The following is a 27691-nucleotide window of genomic DNA, read 5'->3' as shown; positions in this document are numbered from 1 at the left end:
TTGGCTTACACAGTAGTTTTAATGCTTTGCCTGTGACTGTTCATACACACCCAGGCCTGCAGTTTGTTCCATGCTATAGAAGCTCGGGCTTTTGACTTCTCAAGTGGCCTGCCTGAGCCCAGATGTCCCATTGGGTTAGTGTGGGTAAGGTATGCTGGTTTCCATAGCCACTGTCACACTAAGTGATGTGGCTAGCATTGCATCCAGCTGTCTTTGACTCCTCATCCTGAACAACCAAGAATCCATCTCAGGCTGGGACTGCCTTTGTCATAAGCTCAGACTGCAGCTCACAGTCACACCTAGCAGGATGCTTTAAGCACTCTTTTCTCATGCCCCTGTACTACAGTTAAGTACCATTCTGTTGGTTGTTACCCAATTCCTCACTACCAGAAAAATACTTCAGTTTCACCTTAAGAAATAAGAATAAGAAATTTCTCGAGTGTTCTGGGTTTCCTTATGCTACTTGAAGGCATGGAGGGAAATGTAATTCCTTCAGAAAAAAGAAGCAAAAAGGGTTTGGAACAGTCCGCCTGAAAAACAGTTTCTGCTTGAAATATATCCTCCTTCTGTAGCATTACACTACATACAGGCCAGCTTAAGGGAGAACTGCCTGGAAGGTATCTGCATCCTAAATTAATTTTTAAATATAATATTGCCTGGGGGCAAAAACTAGGTCCTGAGATTGCAGATTAATTCCCCAGCCATTAGTGCAAAATGGATGTTTGCAGGAGTCTTTTGTTAAGGTACAACTTTCTCCTGCTGCAAGTCCTGCGGTCACTCGGAGTCTGGGGGGTTTTTTGTATCCTTTATTATTTTTATTGTCCTTTCCCATCTTCCCCTGATCCTCCAGCCATCTCTCTTTCTCCCCCTACCTCTACCCTGTTTAGCTCCTCCTTTCACTTTCCCAGCCCTCGCTGCTTCTCTCTATCTTAGTCTGATCTGTTTAACATTATGAGTCTGCTCCTTAGCCCTATAACTCCCTATGATAGAGCTAATAAAGTTAGTCATAGTTTACATGAAACCACACTGGACACTATGACTCTCAGTAGTGGTCTGTTTCCCACTGGCTGATGGAAATTGCATGAAATATTTGTTGTCACATTAAGTGAGGTTCTTTTTGAAGTCATAAGACATGAAAAACTGAAGGATCTTAGATATCATTTCACTTATAGGGTGGTATCACCCATGTGATAAATTTGGCCACTCTACCTTCACTCTGCCTGCTAATCATCTCAACCACTGCTTTCACATTCCAAACTGCTGAGCAGCTTCAAACAGATGAGTATTTTCTTAAACAAGCTGCCTGAGAAATGTTCCTTTCTCTCCCATCACAAATTATGTTGTACCAAGAATGGTGGCTGTGTATTCAAGTCCCTCAGGGTTAGAAACAGGCTCTTGTCTCCCATTAGACTGTCTGGGTTCTTGTAGTTCCCATAGTTCTAAGATTTTGTTTCTAGCAATAAAAGGCCATAAATGATCTTGAAACCCTCCAAAAGTCATGGGGCCATTAAAGACCTTAAAAGTCAAAAAGTATTGCATGAAAAAGCATTTTTTGGTAATTTTGGCACGGTATTTAAACTCTGTTAGGTGTACATTGTTTCTACCTTTGAATTTTGTGCAGTTAGACTTACGATCTAAAACAGCCTGGCTTCACAGAGTGGGGTAGAGAAAATAACACTGATTAAAAAATAGTTTAAACCCCTCTCAAACAATTCTGCAATAGTCCATACATTACACTGTTTATATAAAGAGAGCATAGGGCACATGCTTATTCTAATGTAGTGGTTATCTGATTTATTCAAGGTGGAAGGTCCCTCCCTGGTTCCATTGGCGATGCGTAGGGGGTGCACATGGGTGCACATGCACCCTCTGAGATTGGCAGTGCACCCTCTGAGAATGGCCACTGCTGACACTCCTGGCAGCACCTGTGGGAGGTTTCTGCTCGCCACCCTGCCTCACCTCCGACACCACCAGCAGCATTTGCGGGTATTCTTTGATTACCATTCGGCACTCACCACCCCCTGTTGCCACCGACACCACTGTGGCTGCTTGCAGGAGCTCCCCACTCAGCCTGCTCCCACTGCCAACACCACCACGGCTGCCTGTGGAAGCTCCCCACTTGCTGCCACCATGCCTTCACCACCACCACTGCCCCAGCCTTGGGAGGCACACAGCGTTCAAGCCTGGTTCAGTATTGAGTAGAAACAACTCAATTTTGTTCTGCTTATGATATGCAGAAGGTTAGATTTGGTCATCTAATGTTTCCTTCTGGTCCTCAAATCTATGGCATATATCAGGGCTGCAACCCACGGGCTGCATACAGCCTGCAAGAGGTTAAGCTGTGGCCCCTGGGCTCCTGCTTGGCCATTGTGCCCTCTATTACTCCAGCTGCAAGAATAGCTGGAGTCTCTTCAGTTCCCCCTCCCCCGGCTGCTTCTCCACCCCCAGCCGGGAGAGCAGAGCAGTGAGGAACAGAGAGCTAAGGGTGAGTCCAGGGCCATGTGGAGTGGAAGGGGATGGTTAATGCTGTTATGGTGTAGTGGAGGGAGATGCCCCTATGTTGTAGCAGTGAGGGGGCATGTAGTGGAGCAGCTGAGGGGAGAGCCCAGTGCAGCTGTGGGGGGTTTGCCCACCAGGACATGGGGTAAGGTGGGTGGATGAGGGGAGTGTCTACACGGCATGCAGCCCAGTGGCCCATGCCTTGCCTGATGGGCCTCTCACAGGCTTAGAAGATGGACAGCCTGGGCAGTGATAATGTATAGTGTGATATACCTAGGGAGCAGTGTTGGAAAGTCTGCTCAGCTAAGGTATGTGCTGTGTCTGTGAACAGATTTCAGTCTCCAGGACTGTTTGCTAACCACTTCCTTTCCTTTCTTGTGTCCTTGTGACAAGGTATTTAGCAGAATTAGCAGATTCATTGAAATCTGACATGGCCATGGGTGCTTGTGTACGTGATGCCATTAACATGGACACGTGACAAAAATGTCACTTTGAGTGGCTTAATGGTGTCACATTATACACATTTAAGAGTTTTGGTGGGTTTTAAATTATTTTGCATCATTTCAAACTAAACAACATATGGATGTAGTTTAGTATGCAATGATGCGTTGCAGCTGTTAGCTTGCCTCCCAGCCACAGGTGAGGCAGGCAGGTTCCGCAGAAAAAAAGGATCAGGCCCCTCACCACTTCTGTCTCCAGCAGGTGCCTGCTGAAGGCAGAAATGGCAAGGGGCCCAATTCTTTTTTTTTCAGTGAAGCATGCCTGTCTCTTCTATGGTCAGGGAGTGAGCTGCCAGCAGGCCAAGCAGGTTCTGAGCTGCGGGGGACCCTGGTTCTTCCCCCACCAGAGCTGCCCAGGTGGGCTGCTAGTGGGCCAGGTGTTGACCCAGCTTGGAGGCAACACTCAGCCCAATCCAACTCTTCCCCAAGCTGAAGCTGGCTGGGATAGCACCTGGTGTGCTAGCAGCTTGCCAGGATGGCCCCAGGGCCGCCAACATGGCAGGAAGTGCTGAGACCTCCCGCAGCTCAGGGGATGCTCTGCTCACCAGCAGCGCCCTCCCCCCCAGGCTGCAGGTAGGCTCCAACCAAAAACAAAAAAAGGATTGCCGCCCGCCCCCCGCCCCCCCAAGTAATGAGGGGAAAAATTGAAACTGTGGGTTTCAATTAAAAACTGTTTCAATTTAGGTGGCATAGAATACAATCTTGGGGATTAAACCCCGGTCACGTGTACAAGTGTCCTCTTTGACCAAACTCCCAGCACAGTGACTGTGATGATACAAACATTCCTATTGCGCTTGCCCAATTACTGCACCTGGTTTGCGGATAATATAAGGATTACATCCCCGGTACTTCCTAGTGCTCAGATAAGCACCCAACCTATTACTTGAAGGGAGGGGGGAAAGTATCATAGTCTTTGATTACATAAAGAGTGGGATATTTTCCAAGGGCACTGCTGAAAGTGGCACAGGTGTCACCTGCAGACACAGTCCCAGCTTGAGCGAGGTTGTTTTGGCTAGGAATGATAGGCATGGCAGATGCATTGTAAGCATATGATTTTAATGCTAATGAAGCAGTGCAAAAGACTCAAGATCAGTCACAGTACAGTTGTGGCACTGACTAGGGAGGGGAGTGAAAGCACTAGAGTATCAAGGCACTCTTCACAGACAAGAGCCCGTGGAAATGGAGGGGCCCTTACAAGATTATTCCATTGGAGAGAAAAGCTCCACGACTTGCTCTGACCTACTCTTTCATTCTTCTGTGAGTGTTCCTTTAACGCTCCTACATATTTGCTCACCCAGAATGATTCCCACTCCAGTGAGGCGGCTGCAATGAGACCAGTCACACACAGACCTCTTATTGTTTATTATTCATAAATGTGTCGTTAGGGTATTGTTCAAACCTATCCCCTTGCCAGCCACTATTAGAACAGATCTTACTCCATCCTCCTCAGTGTTTAATGTCACTGGTATTTGTGTTACCTGTTTACTTTTGCTCCTTTTGTTGTCTTACAATACATGTTGAGTGCATCCATTATTTGTGCTCTGGCAAAGAAGCTGTTTTTACCTAATTTCTCTTTTCATCGCTTTCATTTTTCCTGACTCAGATTTAATGCTGTCTTCTCAAAACTCAGTTTTAAATTCTCTAGCATTTTATTTGTATAGTACTTTTTGACAACATCATTGTCGTCATCATTATGATGATGTTCTTAGTGTTTTGCATTTAATTCCTGGTCTTTGTTATTACTCTTTCTTATTCTATAATAATCCTGCCTCTTCTTCCACTTCCATCTCCCTCTCAGCCTCCCTGCACTATTCTTGGCTTCCTTGCTCCATTTCCCATGTAGGAGACCCAATGACTGCGTCATAGCTCAAAGATAAGGGTTCAGTCACTGCCAACCAATCATGAAGTCTGATTCTGCGCAAGCTAAAATTACTTTAAATGTTTTTGTTATAAATCTTATCCCATTCACTTTATTCTATACACACACTCTCTCTCTCTGCAAACCTATGTGTGTGTGTATATATGTATGTATGCATATATATGTATGTATGCGTGTATATACATACATATGTGTGTGTATATACATACATACATACATATATATATGCCTGCAGCCGTAGTTACAGTCAGGCAAGCCTCGTCTATTTTAGCCAATTTTGTAGCTATAATTCATCACTTATGTGTCTTCTATTGGCGGCTTTGCTAGGAGCTGTAAGGAAAACAAGGTTCATGTGCTTATATCACTGTGCAGTCTAGATGACTCCATGGTAGAAATACTTGCAACCCTAGAGCTTCCATTGTTGCCACCACCAGTGCTTGCTCCATAGGTGAGTTACAGCTGTGAAGTTGGTTGGTGCAAATTTTGAGCTGTTTTTAAGTAAGGGTCTAGACAGGCGACATGTTTACTTGGATTTTACTCTATAGCAGGGCTTGGCAACTTTTTCTCATTGCAGGCTGCTGCTTGTGACCTAGCCCCTGCTATGGGCTGCTCCTCCATTCCCCAGAGCTGGCCTTAGGGGTGGGTGACATGGGCAACTACCTAGGGCACTGTGTTCTGGGGGGCATTGTGCACACACACATACACACACGTGTGAGCAGTCCATGCTCATAGCAGCACTCTCCCCCACCCCACCCATACTGATTGAAACCTATAACAGAACAGAAGTTCAGTACACATAAACCAGTTTCAAAATGACTGAAACTGGTTTAGGATAAATCTGGTTGAATGTACTATCAGACTTAACTGATTTGGGTCAAACTGGTTTATGAAACTTCTGTCCTAGCCCCCTTCCCTGGTTCAAGTTAAATCACAGTCCCCCCAGCCTGCTTTCCAGCCCTGGGCTGGGCTGGGCTATGCCATTTGCTCCAGCAGAGAGGGGTTGGTGAGGGAGGGAGGCAGGGACTGCTCCTCTCTCTCCCCCCCCCCCCCCCGGGCAAACCCTGACTGAGGTCTGAAGCCAGGGAGGGGGGTTAAACTTCCCTTCCCCCAAGTAAAGAGCTGTCCTACCCTGCTAAAACTTACTGCAGACTGTGACTGTGGAATACAAATCCCAGAGGCACCTGGAAGCATGAAGACAAAGTGATGAGTAATCCTGCAGAGCCCTGCTGCTGTGATTCTGGACTGCAAATCCCAGAGACCTTGGGGGCAGCAGGAAAAGGAAGCACATGCACAATCCATGCAGGCTACATGCCAGAGAGCTGTGCTTTAGTGCCCCCTGGCTTCTGGCCTGAGCCACTGCAGGGATGTGCCTGCATTTCCTGAATCAAAAATGAATGTCTATCCAGTTGTTTCTCAATTTAATTTCTGCAGTTTAAACTAACCTGCAAAGACTGAATCAGTTTGGCCTTAGGCTTTTTACTATCTGTTCTTAGCTCCTAAGTTGCACTGGTGCAAGCCTTGCTTTACCTTTTTTCAGAGCTTTTGCACAGGCTGTAGAGGGAGGGGAGAGGTTGCATCGTTGCTACACCAGTGCACAAACCCCTCATGGAGATAAGTTCGTGGCCCACCATATGCTCCTCAGGCATACCCTAAGAGTTCTGTTCTTGAGAAAGATATGGAGGTTTGGAGAGTCTATTTTTAATTGACTTAAATTCCCACCACTTCCAGGAGCACTGAACAATGTTGTATTATTTTCTTTTCAGTAAGTCTTTATTACCTAGCAGGCTTTATTTTTTTTAAACTGAAGATTATTTCAGTTGTTTTTTCCAGGTAACTGGGAAGCAGCTTTCTTGCTCGTATCACTCTCTCCCTATCTCTTTGATTTCCACCACCCCTTTCATTGTCTGTCCACTGGACTGCATTTTCTTTTCATCTTGGTAAGTGCTTACTCACTTAAGGTGTGCCAGTGAAGCCAGTGGGGCTGCTTTTGTAAGGGTTTCACAGTCTAACTCCCTATGTGTGTTAATGAAATTGGAGAAACATTTTTTCCTAGTTCTTCAGGATTAGCTTCTGTTTAAAAGGCTTCTCTTTTCTTTGTGTGTCACAAAATTAGATCACCCCCATGTAAAAACCAGCCCTCTGTGATCACAGCTTAATTGCACAATGGCTGCACTTTCTTGAACTTTGTTCCCATCCCTTCAAAATTAAATCAGATTCAGTCGGTAGGACCTTTGCCCTACATAATAAAGGACAGAGATCCTATTGGCAGTCCTCTTGCCTGCTTTCTTTGCAATTTTGGATCAGGAATCTTGAAATAATTTTCTCTCACTAAAAGGAAACTTTATGTAATATATGTGCAGATACCATTATGCTAATTAATGTTGTTAGGAAAATCAATGCATATATGTCATCCAAGAGCAAGAGAAGATCTTCTCACAATCAGCAATTTATCATGCATTGCCAATGCAGCATGCCTAGGACTATTTTATTCAGATAAATTTCTCATTCATTTAGTCAGTAAATCATGGTGCACTTCATGATAGTCATTTTTAATGTGATTGCATTTGGTTAACTTTTAATCACGCATAATGCATTTTATCTTGTAGCAAGGTCAGCCTGTGCTCACTTTACCTGCCCAACATGGGCAGTTCCAGTAACACACCTGTGGATTATGAGAGCATAATGCTAGATGCCAAATATGGGAAACTTAGGAAGTACAGCTGTGTATGCTTGCATTAAGGGGCCAAAGGTGTAGCAAGCTCCTATAGTGCTTTGGGTGCTGACCACCAGGGAGTGGTGGTGGAGAGGTGGGGGGCAAAGACCCTTGCCTTCCTCAGCTCTCTGGCAACTCCTGCTGCTGTAATAGCATCTGGTTACACTACTGCAGCTAAGGAACAGGCTCATCAAGGGGTACTGAACTGCCCCATCTCTCCAGGAGCCTTTGCTATAGCAGATGTGGCCCTGCAAAGGTTTCCAGGCATGGGTTGATTCTGGCACTCCCCTTAAAGTGCCCAGGGTGGGTGCCCTGCTCACCCTGCCATAGTTAACACTGCTGCAAGGGGCACATCCTCAACTCTTATAGCTTCCTTGACTTTCAGTGGAACAGTGAAAATGTACCCAGCTGAGTATCTGCCTCCAAGTTTAGAAAATCCACTTAAAAACTGCTGTCACGCGCGCTTTCCCAAGCCATCTTGGAGTCTGTCAATTTGGTGGGCTACTAGCATCTGGCACTTTGATAGGCATTCTCTAAGGAATGTGTGTGCTGTAGGGAGCTGCGCTAGCGGTCCAGCTGGTGTTGCTCCTTCCTCTGAGTCCTTCCAGGGCCCCACCTGAGCATTTGGAGTCATCGTGCTCCTGGATATTAAATGTGAAAGTGAATTGTGGCACTTCCTGTAAAGAGGAGGAGGGTTGTGCTGGTTTGCTGCTTGAATTGCAAATCTTATAAGCTACCCAGCCTCTCTCCCCTTTAAGATAATAGCACAAGTCCCATTGTCAACAACAGGTGTGAGCTCTGCATGTTCATTGCAGTGTCAATTTGTGCCTGTATTTTTGTTACCTGAATGGTGGTGCTAGCAAATCCTGTGGATTTCTGCATTAAGTCCAAGTTTTGTGGTTCTCATGTCCAGAGCTGGGCACAACTATCCTCATTTTCTCTTGAGTCCCTCCCCTTAGCCCTTTCTTGCTGCTCAGATCTCCACTAAGTCTCACTTCGTAGCTTCTTTTTACTCTCACCTCCTTGCTTTCTTCCTTCTTGCACTTTGTGCTTAAAAAAGCCTCCCTGTGGTGTGCCAGGCCACCACTTTCACTTCCTTCACAACTCTTCTTAAACCAAACAGAGTATTTTAGCTTTAACTCAGCCAAAGAAGAGATGGGAGCTTGTTTGTTTGATTTTAAAGACCATTTGGGATCCCATTCTGTTGCATCTAGGGTCCAGGGCTGCAGCTACCCTTGTAGTATTTTAGTGCATCTAATCAGCTAGTGTTTGTGTATACTTCACTATTTATCTAGTTACAGACCAAGGACCCTATCAGTCCTTGTGCTCAAGGGAACAAATTGGCTACTCCCACTGTGTCCGCTGAATGAGAGGGAGAGTGTACAGGCACAGTCCTGCCCTGAACATCTCCTGGGATGGTGCAGCTCTGTAATAGGGACAGTCTGACCCTCAGGTTGTAAAACAAGGCAGAGACTAAAGCCTTCCTCAGTGTTGCTTGCTATGCGCGCTGCTGGTGCTGGCTAGTGTTATCCTGTGCTATGGACAGCAGACAGATATCTCCTCCTCCAGAGAAGGCTGCTTTTTGGCAGCTGGAGTGATCTTTGTGCAGGGTTTCTGTCTCCTCATTTTGCAAGGTGTCTGGAGCTTTAGTGGGCTGAGAGGTACTGTATAAATGTGAAACACTTTTAACACACAAAAAAGACCAACTGCCATTCAAGGAGCAGCCCAGGCATTTGAATGCCTCCTCCGCCCCTTCTGCTATGTCTTTTGTTGTTCCATTCGGAAAGTAGCAGTTGCTTTGCAGATTGACAACTCCTTTTTCCTACCAGAGCGCTACAGACAACTGCTGTATTTTCTGTCCTCAATGCTGGAGATTTTGAAGCAATGGATTTTGCAGAAGACCCTCTCTGCTTTATTAAACCACCCCATCACCTCCTGGGTAATAACAACCTGAATCCAATGCCAAAGCAGAGTCTGATCTGTACTTTGTGGATCTCATTCTGTCCTGCCATACACTGTACAACGTTGGAGTAACTCCTGAAGTTAGTAGTTACACAAACATGAAAGCATTGAGAATAGGCCCTGACTTTGGAAAAGGGACATAAAATAAACCCACCCTGATTTTTTGTTAGTATTTGAGAGTGGAGCACCCTGAAGACATTTTCTATCTTAACAGGTCTTTAATATCTCTCCTTCTCCCGTCTGTCTCTTTCTCTCTCTCCCTCTAATGCATCTTTGCCTACAGCCCCGTGCATTAGCAATGCAAAGCAGATTTTGAAAGCCAGGGGAATCCAAGCTCCTTCAGATAAACAGTGCGAGCTTAAAAAATGTAGAACGAAAGAAGGTTGTCCAGGCAGCATGTGGCAGGACAGCGACCCTGCTGTAAGGACAGACATACAGAGCTAATGGTAATCTTAACCTGTAGCCAGACAACATCTTGAGGTTAGGAAATCAAAGCCCATGTGCTTACTTAGCAGAGAATTAGCATGAGGAACTTGCCTTCGCTCTGGCAATGCAGTGGTTCAACTCCTAGTAGTAAACTGGGGAATCAGTCACAGAAACATAGATTCTCCCTTTTATTGTATCCTGTGCACAAAAACCTGACTGCAGACAGTTTGACCCCAGAAAAAAGTAAATCTAGTAAAATCCCAGTGTCCTAACTGAGCCAAGAGTTGGTGCAAGCTGTTAATAAGTATGGAGTATATGAACTAACCTCTGTTACAGCAGTGGCTTCATGGTCATATGCTACCTGAAGGTGTTGCTATATGCAGTTGAGTGAAAATGTCAAGGAGCAAGTGGAGGTGTTTTGGAACAGGGTATATAATAAATCACCAGAGGTTGCTGTTGCCCCGGTGATGTGTAGCTAATTCAGGGGCGGGCAGTTATTTCAGGCAGAGGGCTGCTTACTGAGTTTTGGCAAGCCACTGAGGGCCACGTGACAGGCAGCCGGGGCAGATAAATATTAATTTTCTAAATTTTTAGGGGTCCCATGGGCCAGATAGAATGGCCTGGTAGGCCACATCTGGCCTGTGGGCTGCATTTTGCCCACCCCTGAGCTAATGTATCATAGCTGCAATGTTGAACAAAAGAGCACAATAGAACCAAAGGAGTCACTCTGCATGTATCTACGCTGGGTGCTCAGGAGATCAACTGTAGTAACCACACTAAGATCACTTCTGAAAGAGACTGTCCACACAGGAGTTTAATGTCCTTTTGCTTGTGTCCGTCAGCCTCACAACTTCAGTTACTTCTCCCTAACTGTTCTGAACATCTTTCTTTAGACAAGCTGTCAGTGTGGGGAGCTTGCACCACAAACTGCACTGGGGCTCTGAATCTCTTGATAACAATAGCATGTGAAAATCAAATGCATTGTGCAGAACTTCTCCCAGAAGAAGGGTGACATTGATGACACTGTTTGTCATCTCTAGTTCCCGTTCTTATTTGCTTTGTAAAAACAGATGTACGGTTGCAGCACGGACAGCTGCATCAAAGAGGTGACTTGCTGGTCACCTACATGCTGTACCCCAAGTGTTCTCACACCAGGATGAAAAACAAGGAATTTTGCATTTTCCAACAAAACCCACCCTGCCCCCATTTCTTCTGCCCCTTCCAAACATTCACCGGGTTTTCCTTTTCGGGCACAAACTTCTAAAGTTTTCTTCTCTCTTTTTGCTCCTGTGGTTGTAGAACATATTGGGTGATGTTTTCTTTTTACACACACACACTTAAAAAGGAAGTCCAAGTCCTCCAACCCACCAACATGCCTTTGACATTATGAACTTGTAAAAACTCAGGGAAATGTGTAAGGGCCAATATTTTCTAACTGCTCTTAGAAGTCTTAGGGCCAGATTCTGTTTCATTTCTTTGATGTATAAGTGGACCTATGTGCCTAATTGGAATTCTCATCCACAATACTCAAATTCCTGAAAAAACTGTTACTGTGAAAGGAGCGTGGGACCTCCTCCTCACCATTTTTCCTGACTTGGTCTTAATTGTAAGGTCAGATAATGGTGAATTACAAAAGAAGATGTAATAGGGACTTCAACAAGAGACCCTATTAACAGGTGAAATAAAATCTGGTCCTTAGTGTTTAAATGTTGTAAGATTTTCAGAAGAACTATTTACATTAAAGAACTAATAGTCTAGTCTTGCTGCTGCCCTTGCAAGGGTCTGGGACCTAACCTTTTGACGTAGAAATCAGTTTTCTTGTAAACATAGGGAGTCCAGGGAATGTGGCATCACAGTTGACGATCTGGATGATGTAGTTGGCACCAGGAGATTCCCAGTGCCACGCTTCTTGGACACTCGTATGTTCCCAGAAGGGCTCACATAGTGAGACATGACTCTGGAAAAATCTTTTTTTACATTCTTCCTTCCAAAAATGAAGTGCCTGTTTTAGCTGGCAGCATACTGCATGTGAGAAAAAATGGGGGGAGGGCTATTTCTAATGAGCCTATCATCAGAATATCTCAGTACCAAATACAAAACTAAGACTTACGGTAAATGTTAAGGATCTTAACATTTTTCAGGTTCAGCTGCTTTACTTGCTTCATATATTTTCAAATGTTTTCATCAGCCTGTGTTACATGGGATTTTTTTGTAAGAAGGTGGGTTTTCTGTGGACTATAAGGGGCTTGTTCAAGGCTGTTTGCTTATTTCTCTTTATATTTTTAAATTTAAATGGCAATAAAGTCAGTTTTTACAAAATCAGCCTCTTCACATCTTCTTTGCTTTCCCCTCCCCTCCCAGCCCTTGCCTTTTTTTTCTGTGCTATTATGGCAACATCTCATATGATTGGGGGGGGGAATTAAAATTGATTAAAATATTTAGCCAAGCACTAGCCCACTTGTGCTGTTCCCTTCTCCATTTCAGTGGTGTCTCTGTGAGAAGCAGCTGTAGACGTTGTCATCTACCCACATAGACAATCATCTGTCATGAATATTTAAAATGCAGTCATTAAGTGGAGAAGCCGCAGCGCGTTTGTTGCTAGTGATCGCTCAGGAATAGTTTAAAAACTTAAAGATTGGGGGCTTCTTTAGTAAATTGGGGAGGCTTGCTCTGTGCTCTCAAGTATCCCTCTCAAAATGTACTAGTGTGACAACTGAGATGGGCTTGTGCGCTTCAGTGTTGCTTACAATGTGCGATTTACTAAGTGCATACATGCAGAAAACCAGATCCCTCCCCCCTTGTGATGTCAGCTGACTTCTGTTTCCTTCAGATCAAGCAGATGAATAGAAACAACTATCAAATGTGGTTCCTTCCACCAGACTCTCATAACAAATTTGCCTTTGTGAAATCCAGGATGGGTCTAGCACATAGGAACTGCATTTATTTCAGCCACGAGCTCTCAGCAGCAGCTTGCCTTTTGGCGGTCTTGAAAGTTCATTTTTTATTACATTTGTTCCTTTTTTAAGGAGCAACACATCAAAGGGGCTTCCCTTAAATTTCTTTGTATTTTGCTTTGGGATGCAGCAAATGTATTGAACACAGTTGTTAAAGTGGACTGAGCAGCTGTGCTCTTCCCCTGTCCTCCTGATGATTGATGCAGTATATTAGAACACATTTTCTTTTTTTTTTTTTTTTTTAATTTACAGGGTAGATATTCAAAGGCACAAAGGACAATAAGGCACCCAGCTTCCCCTGTGAGTCTCTGCAACTTCTTTGCATCTGAAAATGTCCCTTACTGCTTAATTATTTGCCCCTTCCTAAATCTCCTAGTTGCCTTAGGCTCAGAGTCAAGTTAAAAGTCAGCTTGAGCCTGGCAGCAGGTCAGGCTTGGGAGGCTTAATAAGCCCTACCAGTTTCTACACTTCCCAGCCCCCTGGGAGGTGGTGTGTCCAGTATCACATCCTTTGGTTCCCTCACTTGATCAGCCAAGTATCTATGTACAGCTTAGGGCGGGGGGTAGCCAAAGGTGCGAGTAGGGGTAGCCTCCGGCATGAGTTCAGAACCAGGCTCACATTTTTGCTTCCAGAGCCGAAGGATGGGTTATGCATACATCGTCATATCCTCTAATCCACGGTTCGGTTGCCTTCACAGCACTTTGGGTTTTGGGGGGTTTTAATGAACACACATCCTTTAAATAAAGTCAGTGAACAGCAGAGAAAAGATGAAAACCTCCCAGGCTATAGAGGGCTGTTTTCCCAGGTATGTACAGCAATACAGGGCTGGATGCTGCCACACCTTCACACAAGCGCCACAGGACCAGAGCCTCGGTAAATACAAGCTGGTTCTGGTGGAGTGACACTGGTTATGTCAGGAACCAGCTACACTGCAGGACGCTGCTGATTTCACATCCACATGCAAATGTCCCTTGGTAGAGCTCTGGGCTTATCCCCCAGGAAATCCTCGCAGTGCTTGGATGAAGCTTTTCATTGTAGGTCTAGAGATTTTGATACCTTTCACTAACAGCCTAGACCCATCCCCTGAGAAAGCAGCCCTCAAGGAATTTGCTTCTACAGGATAAAACTAGAGCATTTCTGGTGACTGCAGAGGGAGAAGGGAACAGGGCAAGCTCAGCTTCTCTTAGGAAGCTAAAACATTTACTAGTGAGGGCACTTCCCGAGAGGGCAGCAAAGGGCAGGCAGGTCTGGGTCTTGTCCTCACACAAGTCCCAGCACTTTGAAATGTTTTAACGATCCCCGTGCAAACACTGATGCCAGGTTACTACTCACTCATTGCAGCTTTAGTTTACATCAGAGGACCTCTCTGATTTCTCTGCAATATTGCTTTTATACCTCCAGAAAAGGATGTGGGGAGGGGGCTGGGTAGGGACCCCACAAACCAGGAAAGAGACCTGCCACCAGGCCCTGAATCAGCAGTACATTACTTATCACAAAATAGCTTAGTGCAAATTCAGCATCCATGCACACTGTGAACCACAAATCCAGGAAAACACACTGTCCGATTTCTGGGAAAACCACCCTGATGCCTCAACACCCTGGGGGGTTTCATCTTTTCTCTGCTGTTCTCTGACTTTTAGTTTCGCCCTTACTCCCTGCTTTTACTCTGAATGATTGAGTCCTTGGCGCTGAAATCCAGACAGAACTACTTAGGGGCAAGGCTTCAGCCCGCATCTAGCCCACTCTGCTTTTGACCTCTTCATACAACCTGACTGGAGATGGGTAATTTGCCCTCCCTGCCCACACTATCTGTGTCTTCGAGGCTCTATAGCTGCTCACTGGTGGTTCCTGTACTCTGGTCCCTGGGACCTGTGTGCTGCTCCCTCAGGTTTTATTCTTGGCCTTTACTGGTCCTGGTCCTTTCCAGACTGCCTGGTGGGATGCTATTCACTTGCCTGTCACATAGAGGCAGAGCCACTGTACTTGCATGTGAATTGTTCAGAACTGAGCATCAGGTACAAGAGCTGATCTTTCAATGGTGGGATTGGTGGTAGTGTTTTACATGCTATAGCATATCCTCTGAGGGCCAGAGCTACTGTTGGCCATAAGGGACCAACATAACCTGTGTAGCTGTGTAGCTTTTATCATAGTAGTTAAAGGAGACATAGCCCTCAATAGTTCCTACTGTTTCAAGGCCACCCTCTGGGCCTTAGGCAGCAGGTGAAATTTTTTCTGATGAGTCATGCAACTGGAGTTGCAGCTAGCAAGGGCTGTGAAGGGTAACAAGAAGGGTTTCTACAGCTATGTTGGTAGCAAAAGAAGGATCAGGGAAAGTATGGGTTCCTTACTGAAAGGGAGAGGCAACTTTGTGACAGAACAGAGGATGCAATAAAGGATGAAGTGCTCAATACCTTCTTTGTCTCAGTCTTCACAGGTCAGCTCACAGACTTGCACCTGGCAGCACAGTTTGGGAAGGAGGTGAGCAGCCCTCTGTGGTGAAAGAACAGGTTTAGGGACTACTTAGAAAAGTTGGACATGTCAGGATGAGATGCACCCTTGGGTGCTGCACAGCACCCTTGGGTGCTGAGGGACTTGGTTAATGTGATTGCAGAGCCATTGGCCATCATCTTTGAAAACTCATGGCAATCAGAAGAGGTTCTTGATGATTGGAAAAGGGCAAGTGTAGTGCCCATATTTAAGAAAGAGAAAAGGGAAGATCCAGGGAACTACAGATCAGTCAGCCCCTCAGTCCCTGGAAAAATCATGGAGCACATCTTCAAGGAATCCATTTCTAAGCACTTGGAAGAGAAAAAGGTGATTAGGAACAGTCACCATAGATTCACCAGGGGCAAGTCATGCCTGACCAACCTGATTGCCTTCTTTGACTCTATAGATGTGGGCAGACTAGTGGATATGGTGTACCTTGATTTTAGCAAGGCTTTTGATACAGTCTCCCACAGCATTCTTGCAATGAAGCTAAGGAAGTATGGGCAGGATGAATGGACTGCAAAGTGGATAGAAAACTGGCTGAAACATCAGGCTCAGAGAGTAGTAATCAATGGCTTGATGTCTAGTTGGCAGCCAGTATCACGTGGAGTGCCCCAAGGATTGGTCCTGGGGCCAGTTTTGTTCAATGTGTTCATCAACAACTTGGAAGATGGCATGAAGTGCACCCTCAGCAAGTTTGCAGATATCACCAAGCTGGGGGAAGTAGTAGATATGCTGGAGGCTAAAGCTAGGACTCAGAGTGACCTAGACAGATTGGAGGATTGGGCCAAAAGGAATCTCATGAGGTTCAACAAGGACAAGTACGAAGCCCTGCACTTTGGACAGAACAAGTTCATGCACCAGTATAGGCTGGGAGCTGACTTGCTGGCCAGCAGCTGTCCAGAAAACACCCTGGGGGTTACAGTGGACAATAAGCTGAATATGAGCCAGCAGTGTGCCCTTGTTGCCAAGAAGGCTAATGGCATACTGGGTTGCATTGGCAGGTGTGTTGCCAGTAGGTTAAGGGAAGTGATTATTCTTCTCTATTGAGCATTGGTGAGGCCACATCTGGAGTACTGTGTTTAGTTCTGAGCCTGCCCACTGCAGAAAGGATGTGGACAAATTGGAGAGAGTCTAGCAGAAGGCAAGAAAAATGTTAAGGGGGTTGGGGGGCATGACTTATCAGGAAAGACTGAGGGAACTGGGCTTATTTAGTCTAGAGAAGAGACTGAGAGGAGACTTAATAATAGCCTTCAACTACCTGAAGTGGGGTTTGAAAGAGGATGGAGCTAGACTGTTCTCACTGGTGACAGATGACAGACCAAGGAGCAATGATCTCAAGTTGCAGCAAAGGAAGTTTAGTTTAGATATCAAGAAGAATTTTCTCACTAGGAGGGTAGTAAAACACTGGAATAGCTTACCCAGAGAGATGGTGGAAGCTCCATCCTTGGAGGTTTTCAAGACCCGCCTAGACAAAGCTTTAGCTGGGATGATCTAGTTGGGGATGATCCTGCTTTGGACTAGATAACATGCTGAGGTCCCTTCCAACCCTAACTTTCTATTATTCTATGTCAGGCATTGTCAGCCGGGAGTACATGTACCTCTGGGGGTACTTTGAAAGGTCCTAGGGCATATGTGGGGGTGGGCTGGTTTGGAGCACTACCACCTCATGCTCCTGCCTCACAGCAGCAGGACTGGGCTGAAGCAAGAGCAGCGCCGCACAGACACCATGTTGCTGCTGCTCCACCACTCACCACCCCATGCTCTGCATTTGGCTGCTTGCTCCCCCCAACTCCCAGCTCCATATCTGGCCACTCGCCACCCCCCCTCCTGGGATACACTTATTAAAAAGGGGGATGCTGGGGGTACACTTATTAAAAAAGGTTGAAAACCCCTGTACTATGCTGTAGAAATTAAGAGTTCAACAGTATGTAACTTTGTTCTTGCCAGTATGGTCCAGTTGGCCATGGTGGATGCTCCTTTTTGTCAAGCTCTGTGTAGAAGAACCAACTTGTGATGGTGCTTGTGTGCTCCTAGTTCCTCCTGAGGTCTTCATCGCCTCTGGGACTGGATGAAGCCTCTCTGCTTGGATATACTGTGGCCATGGACACTGGCAAAAGCAAAATTCAGTACTAACATGGTCCTCCCATTCCTGAGTGGCTTGCAGCTAAAGTAGCATCCCTAACTTTTGCAGTGGGATCAACTCTGATAATTGTGGCAAAGAATTTGATGCAGTCATTTCCTTATATACCTAATAGGCAACACATTCTTTGTTATAGAAGCTGAGGCTTCCCTCACCTAGGATGACGTTGGTGTCTATCTGCTTGCAGCCTCTTCCACTGATACACTTACACAACTGAAGATTTGCCCTTTCCACAGGGCTTTGTGAGGGGCCTCACTCACCATTAAACTGCTTGGTAAGAGCTTCCATAGCTGGAGTCCTCATCTTCTTTGACAGGTGTATGTGTGATTCTTTGAAGCTGGGCAACAGTGTCTCATGAGCGGGATATGAAGAACAATACAAATAAGGCTGCCACTTCTTTTCTTGTCTTCACAGAACAAATTACACTTTCACTTCTCATTCTCAGACCTGGGGGTGGCTAGTCTCTTCACTGCTACATCTGGACAAAAGTAGCTCTTGCTTGTTCTCAAAGTGGTGATCTTGACCCCAAGATATGTGTGTACGTGAATACATGGATAGTGGCAGGCTGATTTTGGGCCTTGGTTCCAGGGCTCTTACTAGAAAGGGCACATAAGTTTCTGATCTGGTTTCCCTGGATTTAGCCACATCTTGATGCAAAACCTTTTGGAGTGGGGGAGCAGAAATGGCTCCCATTGGTAATTGCCCCAGAAGGGGTGTGGAGAGAGAAATCAGCATGTTATATAGATTTGATGACATTTCCCCGTGGCTTGCAGTTGAACACTATATGGAAATGCAAGACTTGGGAAGGAAATTCCCATCCGGGGCGGCAGGCTGGGACTAAAGACTTGACAGGGCTGGCATTCTTGCCTGGAGCTCTCATTCAAATTCAGACGGTATTAGGGATATCCTAAGCACATTTCCAATGGCTGTCTTATGTGGAATGGCTTTTTTGTGTTGTCACCAGCAGACAGACATCCCTTTCACAGTTGTCACCTCTGTTGGTAGTTTTGGCAGTCGTTTCAGGTTAGAAATGAAGTGCATTAGTGGCAGGGTGCTTCCATGGTATCTTAGTGAACATAAAATGGTGCTTTTAAAAAGTAATAAAAATGGCAGGGATGAGAGCAAGGCCTAGAGTTAACTGTTCTCTGCTGGCTTCAGTGGATGTTCCTGTGCAAGTGCTGGTTTTGGTTGGAGTCCTTATTCAATGGGCACTTGCTAGAAATCACACATAAAATGTTTGCTTTGCACATAAAAAGCAGGGTTTGCCAATAGCTTGTTTTCATTCTCCCTTCCCCAGAAGAAGTTATTCTTGTTCACAAAACTAGAAGCAGATCTCAGCTGGGGAAGTGGGTTAGTGAAGGAGCTGCAGGGTGCAGTTTATAGCATCAAAGAGTTAACCTGTGACATTTATACAGGAGCCAGTACTGAGTTCTCATCTGTGTTTGTGCTGCAGGAAGAAGATGCCGTTGTACGTTTGCTCTCTCTGTTTAGTAACCTGGCTGTGATCAGATTACTAGCCTGAGGAGCACATAAGATGGGCGACTGATGTCATTCACACAAAGTCATACAAGTGGTGGACATGAAGAACTGCCCTGTGATGTAGGGTTGCGATGCAGTTCTGAGGAGGGACATGAGAGAGGATCAGGCAGATCATGAGGGGTTTACTCCATGATCTAATTATAGAGGCGAGTTTATGCCTAATGCTTTTCAGCATTGTTTTTCCAGACTAAAGGAGCCGAGCTGTTTGGGTCTCCTTTTTTATGAAATGTTCTTCATTCCTGAGGACAGATCAGAAACCTTTCTCTTCACCTATTCTAATTTGGGTTCATCCCATCATCTTGAATCCTATGTAATTCTGGTTACCCATATTGAAGTGGAGACTTTAACAGTACTTGGTAGAATGGCATGAGTAGTTCTCTGTCTCTGCTGGAAATACGTCTTCTGATGTATCCCAGAATAGCATTTGCCTTTTTCATGATTGCATGCCCTTGGCTATGCCTCATCACCTTGTGATCGGGATCTTGCACATCCAGGTCCTTCTCCTTTTCAGTCCTTCCTTTAACTTTTTGTTATTCAGGCAACTATAGCAACAAAACTCCAACATGAGTAACACACAGGAATTGCATGAGATTGAAGTTATCACATCTTTACAATATTTCTTATAACTTATTATCTGTACTGTCAGTCTAACAAGTATACAGGCAGTCCTCGACTTACAACATTTTGAGTTACAACGTTTTGCACTTATAATGTTTAAATATTGACACCCTGTTTCAACTTTCTGGCGTCAGTTTCGACTTTACAATGCTTGATCTGATGTGGTGCCATGCCAGTGAACAAGTTCTCTATGTCACCCATCTGCCTGGAGAACATCTGTCCAAACTTCCTTGGACACTTTCTTTAAGAAAGCAGACAAGACTCCAGGAAAACCTGCAACCAAGGCTCCAGAGAAAACTCCAGCCAAGAACCTTTCAAAAAGTCCAACCAAGAGCCATTTAAAAAGTCCAGCAAAGTCACCTCAAAGAAGTCCTTCCAAATCAATGATTGCTATTTACAACATAAATACATTAATGTAGCTATATTACTCACGTATAATTTATTGAGTACAAAATTCCAGCGTATTTTTGGTGAAAATAGGGTATCAGGCCTTGGTTCAGGAACCAATCCCCCATTTATAACATTGTTTCTTATGAGAAAATTGGTTCCAAGTTACAATGCTTTGACTTAAGATGCGGTTTTCAGGAACCAATTGTATCGTAAGTCTGAGGACTGCTTATATATGTAAATAGAACATCCAGTAATATTCAGAGACTCTGCTAGGGATCCCACTCTCTCAGCTGAAGACTGGCCAATGCTCATGTAAGCTGTTTCGTATCACCAGCAATAATAATAAATATATTAGCTGGAACTGCCTTCACTTCTTCACAGTGTACAAAATAAAGTATAGGTTATACATTAGTCTCCTTAATATGGCTCCATTACTTTTTTGACCCCTATATATCCTTTTATACATTCTAGCCCTAAAATTCATTTTAACTTTCTTTACTAAAGCTCCCCTCCCCTTCCTCCACCCTCATTATTTATCGAGTCCAGTTTTCCTCCCATTTGGATCCCCAAACAATCTGTATTGTAATACCCCTTTCCTAATTTGTGGAGTTTCATCCTAACCCCTAACCCCTCCCCTCCTGAGATGTTCCCGGAAGGTTTCTAACTCTCATCCCAGGGGGTCACAGCCTATAATTTATCAGATACTGGTTTGTGGAGGGAGTTGCGCAGAGGACTCTCTTCTGCCAGTTTCTTCCTGTTATATTATATTTATACTAATCCCCCACCCCTTACCCTTTGCTTTTAGCTTTATAATGTGCCTTTCCTACCCCATTTCCCTAATTATATCAGTTCCAAACATTACTGTTTTTATATTTTTCCCTTGTGATGATTACCCTCCTTTTTTTTTTCTTTTCATCTTTCTTATACTATTATTTAGTCCTGCTGAAATCTTCTTGAATACCACTAGTTTTGTGACTTCTCCCAGTCTTTGTGTCCTTGTACTTTGGTACCTTCTTTTCCTTGGCTTAACAGTTTGTCATTCACTATTACTGTGTTACTTCTTGTTGTCTGTGTCAGACTCAGACTAAGATTGCAGGGTGCTATCCACTAAGTTCAATTTCTTAAGGATTTTAAGGCCTTCCTTTTTCTCCTTTGTAATGTACTGCTGTTCTTGATGTGTGAAGATAAGTTTAAAAGCAAAACCTCATCTGTATCTTGTATTGGCTTCTCTGAGAGATGCTATAATTTCACTCAATCCCTTCTTTTTCCTTAATGTAGCTTGTGACAGGTCTTGAAACACTTGTACTTTATATCCTTCCAGAGTCGGATCAGGAGTCTCCCGTCTTCGTCAGAATCTGCTGTTTTTGTTCAAAACAATGCAAACTTAGTATCGCGTCTCCAGGTTTGTTTGAGTTGGGGGAAGGAGGGGGGAATAGAGAGTTCTGCGTACTCTATCTACAAGGACTGTTACCTTTATTTTCAGCTGTAAGAAGGCATGAAATACCCGCTTTAAATATTCTGATGGCTCTCCTTCTCCACAAATTCTGGGAGCCCTCTAAGTCTTAGGTTATTTCTTCTCTCTCAATTTACTGTGTCCTCAGTTTTCTTTGCAATCTCTTTTTTCAGTCATTTGATTTTATTTGCAGATTTACCCTTGAGTGCAGGTTTTCCTCCACCTTTATCTCTCACCCTGCCCCCAGTTTCTTTTATTTCTGCTTAGATTTTATCAATCTGTGCCTCCATAGAGGGTTTTAGAACTATGATTTCTGCAATTAACTCATCAAAGTCTTCTCTAGTCGAAGGGGCTATTTTGTCTTTCTCCTTCTCTGCTCTGCCTGTTCCGTTTCCCCCTGCTGCAACCATCTTGCAGACTCCGTGAGCTGTTCTGAGGGTTTTCCACAGTGAAATAATACAGAATGTGAATTCCTGTGTCATAGACCATACCCCATCCCAACATGGTAGGTGCTGGACAAACAGGGACACTGCCAGACAAAATACACCACTGCTCCGAGTCTGACCACCTGCTCTGTGCACACTGTCCCCTGCCCAGTGGTCCCATGGGCCCTAGCTAACTGCTGACTGATTTCTGTGGTACACACAGGGCTTTCTGCTGGGCTGGCAGGGTAGTATTGCTGGTGGCTGTATAAGCATGGGTAGAGCTCCATGCAAAAGTGGTTAGGATCCCTACTCCAGGTGGTAATACATCACCCAGTGCTCCTTCCCCAGCATAGCTCACTCCTAGCAGCAGCAGCTGAGTCCTCCTCTCCATGCCTGTCCCAATCCGCTTGGCAGCCGCACTCTCCTGATCTCCTTTATAAAGTCAGCAGCATGGAAGCAGTTTTTTGTAGACTTGAGATGACATTGCATCATCTGTTCACACTTGGTTTATGTTTGGAGGGGTTTTTTCACAGCTGTAAGGACTAGAAATATAGGATTAGATTCTCAGTTGTCATAAATGGGTATGACTCCACTTAATCTGCACCATTATTATTTTTATTTTAAAGAAAGCTAAGATCCTGCAGGAGTGGATGGCAAAAAAGGTCCCATTCTCCCCTGGGAGAATAGATTTTTATTTGAGCCTGATCTAATGCCAGTGATCCTATATGTATTCATCCATAGGCCCTCATCACAGACAATGATGTTCATCAGAAGAAATTTAATCCAGTTGATGATACAAAAAATAATGTGGCACAGCTGGATAACAGCAAATCACCAATGAGCAAATAAGACTGAAAACTGTATCCAGCCGCTTCGCATCAATAGGAGAAGTGGCAGAATAAATCGGGTTAAAAGAGTCTGATATTGAAACCTTTAATAGAACTAGCTTGCAACCCATTGGTTACATAGAATCATAGAAAAGTAGGGCTGGAAGGGATATGTTATTATTATTTACTTTGGCATATTATCCTGGGATAATTTTTTTATTACATTAGCCAGGTACATAGATTCCACAGCATTCTTAACAGTTTCAGTTTGGGTAGAATCTGGAAACTCCATTTCTGATTTAGTTTTTAAAGCCATCAATGCTTTTAATGTTATAAGGGAATGGAACGGAGGTACAGTCTACCAAATGCAGTCCAATTATGTAGAGACTGCGCTTGTTACTACAGTGTCTGACATACAGCAGAGTGGAATGGTAATATGCAAAGATGAAATCTTAAATAGTCACTGTGTTCAGTGAATAGATTAATAGAATCTAAATCATATAAAAAGGTCCCGTACAAAAGCTTTGAGTTTCATTCCAGTTTGCATGATAAATTTTCATGGTCAATTTCATCAGAACCTTTGATAGATAAATATAATTCCTGCTACCTGTCCCATATCCATGGCTTCACAAACATTACCCACCAGTCTCAGTAAGGTTATCAGCACAGTGTGTGTAAAGTGAAAACCCTATGTAGGGACTTCATAAATCTTTCAGTTAACCCATTTGTCACCTTGTTACCAATATTTTCAAAATTCTTCAACTGTAAAATCAGGAGCAGTAAATACAATTTAATAGTCTAACACTAATAGCTCTCAGTATTTTAAAACCCTGGAAACATTCTAAAACTAAGTGATGAATCTATTTAAATGTAACTTGGAAACAGCCTTAAAATCTGAGGCTGTGACAGCTGGGTCCTGTGACTATCAGCAGCCTATGTGAGTGAATTGATGAGGTTATTCCTCTGCTGTGCAGGTGCAGTCAATTCTCAGAAATATTTTTGCTATATTAATCTGCTGGTCTGACTGCAGTGAAAGGTGATTTTGCCCATTCTTCATGAAAGCCTGGCCAGTACACTTCACGACTTGGGCACTTTACAAGTCATTTTGCTAAGGGCATGTATATACTGAAGTTGGCTGCAGGTAGAGGGGTGTTCCATGTAGTACCTGGGCAACAGGAACAAGAATATTTTTTTCCTGTCTGTGCAGAATTCACTTTAAAATCCCACCTTTAATGGCTGTTTGAAATTGTGCATGATTAATGGATGAAATGAAAATTAGATTATATGTCTTTGCTTTTCCTGTGACCTCTACTTTCTCCTCTATCAATTAAAAGTAGGTCTGTACAATAACGCCAGTCTGAACACCCTGATGCATAGCACTTGAAGAAGGGTGAAGGAGAGGGATTTAGGAACACTGTTCCAAATCTCTCAGTTGTCTGCTGTCCTTATGATGCATGCAAGCAAAGGTTTGCATCCAGCCGCTCCTAAATGACGAAGTCCTAAAAATCTAAAACCAGTCCCCAGCTGTTGTGTCTCTGGTCATTGCTTATCTCTTTCTGCATCAATGGCCCCCATGCATTCTGTTCTATGGCAGATTCCAGTCTTGCACAAGAGATTAATTTTAGTTCAGATAGATGCAATCCTGAAGGGCAACTGATTTTGTAATTTAGCTGGTTTGACTGTGTATTTTCCATCTCAGGACCCACATGGAATATAAAATTATAATTCAGAATCCATGGCAGAGTAAAACCATTCAGGCCTGCCATGTACTGGGGGAACAGAATATTCCACTAGATTTTTTGGTATCTTTAACATCCCACAGTACTCTGTTCTGGGAAGACACTTTCACTATATCACTAGTGTGATTCCAGGATCACCTGTCTATGGGTGTCCCTGATAAGTTGGGGCATTCAGCATTGTGTCTCTAAAGCTGCTGCCACTACAGCTGCTGTTGCTTGGCTAGGGTGGGACCAAGAGCTACCCTGTGCTTCATGCTCCAGGCTGGAATGAGGTCTGAGCCACATCATGTAGTAAGCAGTTAGGGGCAGGGCAGAGGCTTTAGAGAGGAAGCAGAGGCTGCAGGGAGGAAGGCTGGGGGTAGCGGCTGCAGGGGAGGGCAGAGGTGCAAGGGTCACCAGCATGGTGGGGGCTGAGGAACAGAGGGAATAGGTGGCAGGGGGTGCAGGCACTATGAAGAGGCAGGAATTGGGGGGGACACAGGCACCATGGTGGGGTTGGGGGAGGCACTGGAATGTGCAGGCAGGTGGCAGGGGCACAAGTGGAGGGGGCAAGAGGAGGGAGTCAGGCTGCTTGCCCCCACTTCCCCCACCTGCTCCTGTGCTGCTACTTTCCCTGCTGAAGCAGTGGAGATGGGTGGGGGGTGGAATTTTAGATGACCCTCCAATAATTAGATTCTGTACATGGAGACATTCCTTCTGAACTGTTGCATTGATTTTTCCCTGGGGAGCAGTTTCAGCTCAGATATCCAACAGGGTGTTTCTTTCTTAGAGCATCTGCCTGTATTAGCACTGCCAGTTTCTGAGGCATCCATGGAAACCCAGTGCTCATTAGGTCCAGAGGTCTTCCCTCGTGCCATACAGTAGTTCAGAAGGGAAGACGCCTGTTGATTTGTGGGGAACTGCTCAATAAGCAAGAAGGCAAGGAAGGCATTTATCCCAGTCCTGTGGGTGTCATTTCATAAATGGCTTATTCTTTTCAAAGTCCTGTTAAGTCTCTCCACTAGCCCATTGGTTTGTGGATGATATGCAGAGGCCTTGGAGTGCAAGACCCCACATTTCTTAAAGGCCTATCTATAATAGGCAGAAGCTTCTGAACTGCTCTGCATTTGTCTGGCTTTTTCTACCCTCTGGCAGACTTCACAAGTCTGACACATCAGCAGTCTGCCCCAAAAATGCCAGGGCAGTAAAGGTTTTTCAGCTGCCTCTGCACTGGATCCCTTGATGGCTCAAGAGAGTAACACCATGAGCCAAGTATAACAGTGGGGATCAATGTTTCTGGAACCACTGAATGTCTCCCGATTCCCCAAACCTCAGTTTTCCCAGGTGAAAGTCTTTCTAGAGAGGGCTATCATTGCTGGAACTTGCTGTGTCTCTTAGTTTTGCTAACAGGAGATCATTCGGGAGGTTTTTTTGAAATTCAGCTGCTGGGGTAGTGATTTTCTGTGGCGTGTTGTTACTCTCTGGCATATAAATATCTGTTCTGGCTCTGGCTTCTAGTGAGAACTAGCACCTTTTTGGTGTCATCCAGCCATTGTGTAAATCAGACCCTAAAATCACATCATCTACCACCCCAGTTTCCCGAATGGCCCATTTCAGATACACTTGGGCAAAGGGCACCCTCATCATGGAAGTAAGCACTCCCTCTACACCCACCTACTGATTGGGAATCAGTTTGTCTGGGCCCACTACTTGTCTCAGTGTTTCCTATCTACCTCCAGAGATGTAGGTCAAAATGTGCTTTGTAGATGCTTTAAAAGGACCTTGCAGACTCCGTATTATTAAGCCTGGGGGTCGAACTCAAAGACCCAACTCCTTCCTTCCACAGTGGTGTGATGAAGCTGGCCTTCTTTGTCCTGAGCTGCAGACTGGACATCAGTCTTTGTAACTAGGTTCACCCTCTGTGGATCCCAAACGTACCCCATAGACTCTGACTTGGGGCAATTTGCCTTCTTGTGCCCAAGTTTTTTACACCCACCCTTTTTCCAGGAGCAGCCACTGGCTCCAGTAACATGACTCTTGGATGGGGGGTGTCCCAGGACTGGACTATGAGGCCTCTACCTGGACAGGGCTGGTCTCTGTTAGTGTACTCAGATCTTTGAACATCCCAGGAAACCTACAGAGCCCTATACCAAGGGTCAGTCAGTAATGCCAGTTCTCCCAAATGTGTTTGGCATGCCAGTGCTTAAAGTTTCAGCTCCTGGGGTCACGTATTTACATGAGAATCCTAGTTTTCATTTAATGAGAAGAGTTTCTTGTTTAAGTGTTTGTGGGAAAAAAAGCCTGAAAACACAGAACCTTTACATTGAAATTCAAAATTCAAATACAAAGAATTCAAAACTTAATTTTTTGAAAGTATCTAATTATTGTTAATCCAGTCTAAGCATTTTGGGGGGCCTGACACATGGTTTATTTGAGCAGTACTTTAGCCAGACCCAGACCCCTGAAGAATAAGTGAAGAAAAAACAATTCAAGGGGCCTCACAGAGGAATCCTTCCCACTCACTTGCTCTTTTTCCCTGGGAAAGTAGCAAATAGGTCTATATTCAGTTCTTTCTGAGCCTGACTTTAAAATTTCTTTAAATCTGTGTCTGAAATCCAAACAGGAAGATCTAAGGCAGAGAAAGATCTAGGTAGCTGTAGGGTTAATGTTATTTCCTTTATTTTAATACAGTTCTTTGTTCAGTATTGAAAGAAAACAACTGTGATTCTTTGCTGTTGTCACATGGCATTGACCAAAATCAGGAAGTTCAAAGGCAAGGTCATGAATTTTGTCCTTACTTTCACCCCTTTATGCAGGGTATTGCTGGATTCACAACTGATTACTTTTGCCTCACTCCCTCGTATTATAAATTACAAAACTCTACAATATGCCGCACTGAGTTTCTATATCTGCCTGGAATTTCTAAATCCTCTAGCATCACTCAGACTGTAGTGTTGTGGTCTGCTACTATATGGTACTATACTACTCTTTATGGAGGCAAACCAAGGGAAGGGAGTTTCCATTCCATCCCAGTTGTTTGTTGGTTTGTTTCACGACTTCGCTGTTTCTTTTGTGTGTGCCACTTGCTTCCTTTTACTGATACATTGTATAAAAGGGATAAGACAAACTTCATAGCTTATCAAGACTGCTCACTAGAT

General features: G+C 44.5%; 1 protein-coding gene across 1 annotated transcript in view; it reads left to right on the top strand.

Annotated features, from left to right (window-relative positions):
* MAML3 (mastermind like transcriptional coactivator 3) overlaps window positions 1-27691 on the top strand; it is a gene marked incomplete at its 5' end in the record, with an annotated part of 343701 nt that overhangs the window by 224361 nt on the left and 91649 nt on the right. The gene's annotated exons all lie outside the window — the stretch shown is intronic.

The sequence above is a fragment of the Crocodylus porosus genome, unplaced genomic scaffold, assembly GCF_001723895.1.
Source record: "Crocodylus porosus isolate Cpor-Errol unplaced genomic scaffold, CroPor_comp1, whole genome shotgun sequence".
Taxonomy (NCBI): Eukaryota; Metazoa; Chordata; order Crocodylia; family Crocodylidae; genus Crocodylus; species Crocodylus porosus.
The sequence above is the reverse complement of the archived record's forward strand: the minus strand, read 5'-3'. Positions and strand labels throughout refer to the sequence as shown.